Below are 5,631 nucleotides of genomic sequence, written 5' to 3' on the forward strand. Positions count from 1 at the left end.
TTATTGAACTAAGAATCGTAGAATATGAACACATAATGTTTACCTATTTTATAGTATATAAATAGTCTATGACACAATACCATCGAAAATGATCAATCATTTTGTACAGATTGTTTTACATCAAATCGGATACCATGAAATGTCATTATTACACAATATTATGATATATTACAAAAAAGATATGTTGGTTTTTGTGGTTACGATAAAATGTTGGTTGAATATTGAACAAAAACACAAAGAATAAATTAAAATCTTGAACATCAAGAAAATAACAAAATTATTTCAAATAAAAACAATGAATTAAGCGTAAAAACGTTGGACTGAATACCAAGAAGTGATAATTTTCACTACTCGTATGGTAATTTCATGTGATACCCAATCGATGTAAGATAGAAGTAAAGAAAAATAAGAATAAATTTAAATACATGGATTAAAAATATTTTATAAGTAAACAACAGTATTTAAATAAATCATCTATAACAGTCCAAAATTTTTGGTTGTATTTTCATCACCCCATCCGATCTTTTAAAAAAAATATGTGTGTATCACTTTTATTTTAGAGAGATGATAGTAATATTTTAAAAATATGTAAATTCAATAGATAATTGATATTAATGGACTGGTATAACTATTTATCAATTCAATCTGAAATTTTCTGATTCGCAAACGATTCTGGTCTGAAAATGGTTCCTTGGTTAATTACGAAAAATATTTAGGTTTACACTGCGAACAACTTGTTGAGCTACACTACCTTCCTAAAAATAGTAATTTCAGTGATGAAAAAACACGCAATTGTAAAGCAATTTGTTTTACTTGCCCACTTCAATAAAATCATAAAAAAATTATTATTTTTACGATCTAATTTCCTGTAAGGGAAGACCATAATAAATTATGTTATGATGCTAATTTACGGTTTTCCCCGAGTGCGAAATTTCCTACATCAAGTATACTACAGGTAACGGAGTGACCAGGTTCGATGGATATCGGTGTCGTAAATATAGGTCAGAGCAAAAATGTGCGGAATAGGGGGGGGGGGGGTTATTTCATGGCATGTTTTGATGATTCGGATTTCTGAATAGAAAAAGAAAGTGAAATTGTGATTTATGGCCGTGGAGTATTCAACCTTATGCGAATTGCGACCTTCATTTCTTTTTTTTCGTGTAGTAACCTCTTCAAAAACTTATTATAGAAATATAAGATTTTATACCTAAATATAAAATACGTACAGGCATAAAATGTATAATATATAGGTACAAATATAAATTGTAAAAACAAAATTATTATACATCATACTTCAATATTTTGATGACCCATCAATTATCTCTCGAAACTCCCTGATCGAAATTCACTGATTCATAAGATTATAGGATATATAGGTATATGGAGAGTTGAAAGAAATTCAGAACCAAAGAAAAGGAAGTAACGTAGGATATGGAGTAGTATTATGATTGCAAAAGTTTCGGCGCTGAAAATCTAAGTACAATAGATAAAGTTCGAACGCGAATGAATAGAAGGACACTGAGATACCTAAGAATATCCACTAATATTGTTCAGTAGAAGTGCTTATATATGCAAATAAACAAACTGGAAGTCTGGGAGTGAAGCAATAATAATTTATCGATGGGTCAACGCATTATGCGTGTGATGCGATGGAAGACGTTATTGAAAATATTTTTTACTATCAACGGTGATTTATGACCAAAATAAGAATTTTGTTATATTCAGTGGTGATACGATAAAAACGATTTTGGTGTTAAAAAATATCACTTTAAATTCACACTGTTAATTTTTTTCCATATAATATTAGAAAAAAATATTATAAATTCTTCACCTGTACTCTAGACCAGCGATTAGTTTAAATTAAGGAAAACAGTAATGACGTCACCGAAAATCATGCGTTCGGGATTTCGTTACGTATTGCACGATTAAATTTTGAAAAAAACACGTTCCTCTAAAACGACTGTACTTCGGTTGGTTAGTTTACTTATATAAATTAAATTTCTTTCCGAACGATTTTTATTACAATGTTGACAAAAAATTACGGAAATTCAATTTATTACTTTCACCGTTACTGAAATCCTCATGACTCGGAGAAATAGAGAGGAAGAAAGAAAAATGGAGATTTTATAATGCGCACAATTTATAATAGATATAACATGGGTATAAGAAACTTAGATCGCAGTGTCCTGCAGGCAAGTAAGTGCTTTTCGCTGATTATATAAACGTTGAAAAACCATAATCATATTATTTTAGTCATTAATACTTTTTTCGTTTATACTTACGGGTTACTGGATGCATTTAATTAGCTTAAAAGCTGCTACTGTCGAACATTCCAAGTGAAATTTAGTTTCTATGCAAATAAAGTTTCCTCTGGGGATTTCGAATTCTTTCGGACAAGCTTTTAGTGCCGATCGGTTACGTCACCGGTTTAATACAAGCGTGCCTACAGTTTATTAAAAACACATAGGCGTCTAATCGATGATAACATCGTGTGTACGTATTGTGCTCGATGTCCACTACGTATGTGAGTTTTTTTTATTAGTATAATCCACACGCCCTGGGTCATGGGAATTTGTAATTAACATGAACTTCACTCAGTCACATGTCGTTGAGATAAAAGCCGACAAACTACCATCTATTAATACACCCGGAGAGCCGCAATCATAGGTTTTTTTCTTCGGTTTAGTAGCATTGGCGAAAACTATAATCGGTTGTCGGAGTCAATGAAACAGGCATCGGTCGTTTCTACTGTTACCGGTCGGGAAAAACGAAGCAGAAAAACATTCATCGCCGTCCGTTTACGCGTAGGTTTCACCGGACCAATTAACGGACCAGTGACGGAATGATTGAGTGTAAAAATATATTTACGGTCCGCAGGAACCATACCAAAGATTGTAATAGAAATTCCGAAATACGCGAGAACCACGAGGATAAATTCAGCCTTAAAATATAGACACGTGTGCTAGCGATGGGATATAACAAGAAATATAGAGAGAGAGCATGAGAAAGGAGATCGGTAAAATCTAAGACGTCATTTGTTAGCAGCGTACGTGTTTTTATCTCTGCTCGGAAATCTGTTTTAACTCAAGTGCCTCCTGTAGACGTAAAAAAAAAAATAGAAAACCAAGCAAACACAATTTATTTGTGCACACATCTTAGTGAGAAAATATTGCGCCGGAACACGTCATATTGTCGTGAGGTCCGAAAGATACAGGTTGACGGATTTCAAAAAAATAAAAATAAACAAAATCGATATCCATCAACGAGACGCGCACGCGATAAATCGTTCACTCGATCCGGAGAGACCGGGACGAATGATTCGATTCTGCACAATACAACAATACGATAAGGTATCGTACATTATTAGACCCACATACGGTTCAGAAACCAACGACGGTAGTATTTATTAACCAGCCGACTCATTCGACAATAAAGTTTCGAATTCATTATCGGCTGCGTGGTAGAAAGTTATAAGGACGTCACACCCGCATTCTTTGTACTCGTCTTACGAACGTACAACATAGCAAATATTTATTGGGTAAAACTAAATATGTATTGTTAGCTTTAATATTAGAGTAAATTGATCGAAATGAAATCGAAGAACATTATCTGTGTTATAATCGTAGGTTTACGTTTTACGTCAGGTTATATTTTAGTTTTTTCATATTTTATATTTTACCTAATCGTAATCTAAAACGCATAAAAATTGTAAAACTAGAAGAAACCTACGAGAAGATATAGATAAGGTTTTTCCCTTAAAGTTTAATAATGGGTCGGTTCGCTTAAATATTAAACCCAACAACACAAAATTGTTTCTATTGAACGAATATTTGCTATGAGGTATGTTATGTAGCGAGCGTTGTGCAGGACACTACGATCGGTAACACATTAATTATTTAACGACGTAGCACGTTGTATGAAATCTTGAGACGTGGGTTGAGAGAGATAGGTAGGTGAATAAATTTAACACTGGTATATTAAACTTATAAACTTACTGTTTTTATTAATTTATCACAATAAATTAACAAACAGTTAAAAACACAAAAAATTAAAATAACAAGTTATTCTGGGCTAAGAATTATATACTCGCGGCGATGTGGCTGTAACAAAGTCCACGACGAGCAATAATTTATTTAACAGGGGAAATGATCAGTCTAACTACCTATCTACATCTGAATAATGCTAAATGCTCAACCCGTATTTATACAGGTTCCAATGACGTAAAAGTGGCCTAATTCTAATATTACTTTATTTTGCCCTCTATTTAGTATTATTATGTAAAAACGTGAAACTACTTGTTGTTTTCACCTTTACCCTGGTTTTCCTGCGTATATGCGAATTTAATATATTATCTATTTTATACATATACTATTTAAATTTATTAAATAATCAAAATATTATTTTGATTATTAAATTTAGCTGGACCTTGGCGAATTTATTAATATGCGTAATAAGTTATTTTTGATTATTAAATATTGATTAATTAAATGCTGATTATAAAATACGCCTAGCCTTGGGCTTACTACAGTTATAAGACGAAGACAACACATACGGTGTGTAGTAACATCTTAAGAACAAAACTTAAAGTACACTTTAATATTAAGATTTGAGCAATGTTTGGAAAGAACGTCGTTCGTAAACGTACGTTGACGCGTTTACGTTTATATTTTATGAACGACACTCGCTTTTATCAAATAGAATGTGAACGCATTTATATTTTTAATGAATTTAAACGATTTTCGGGGGGTTCACATTTATTTGGCATTTTGAAAATATAAATGTAAACAATAAATATTGATAACTAACTCAATATTTAAATCTTTAAAATATACACCTATCTTTTTTATTACCGTATACTAAATTTATTTTGAATTAGACTTTGTTCGAGGATTTCAATGAATAGTATATCGGAATGTTTATACCACTTTTACAGACTTATATTCTGTTAATTTATCTCGTAGACTTACAATAATTATAAATATGTAATTGACCTTAAAATAATCTGTGATATGTGAATATTGAAATTTTTTAGAATTTATTAATAATTGTGCAAACAATTAAAAATCTTTTAATATTTATTGGTTACTTATTCATAAATTTAATACATTACTTTTTTTTTTTTTTTTGTAATTAAATAATAATAAATAAAATATAATTAATTGTTATAATATTATTAAAATTATTTATAATATGAATGCATTTTTGATGTATTAGGATGACCCATAATAGTAAAATAGCTAGACACTATGTAAATGGAAACATGTAACAACACTGACAACGACAGAAATGTATTAACCGCTCAGATGTGCTGTCAATCAGATACCAATAGCCAAAATCATAACATTTTCAGCATTTCTCGTTATTTCGGTACCTATCTGAGTAGAAAACCTATATAAATATATACTATGCAGAAAATAAAATTGCTTGGGAATAAATTGTTTAAATTTAGTAGAACATTTCTAAATTTTCTGTTGATGGGTAGAAAATTAGATGACTCTCCATACATATAAATATAGGTTATGACATCACTAAGTGATTCATCAGTGTCATCAGTGTGCGCGCGCGCGCTTGCGTACGTGCGTGAGTGTGTGTGTGTGTGTGTGTGTGTGTGTGTGTGTGTGTGTGTGTGTG

Source organism: Sipha flava, unplaced genomic scaffold, assembly GCF_003268045.1.
Source record: "Sipha flava isolate LNK unplaced genomic scaffold, YSA_version1 165_pilon_pilon, whole genome shotgun sequence".
Taxonomy (NCBI): domain Eukaryota; kingdom Metazoa; phylum Arthropoda; class Insecta; order Hemiptera; family Aphididae; genus Sipha; species Sipha flava.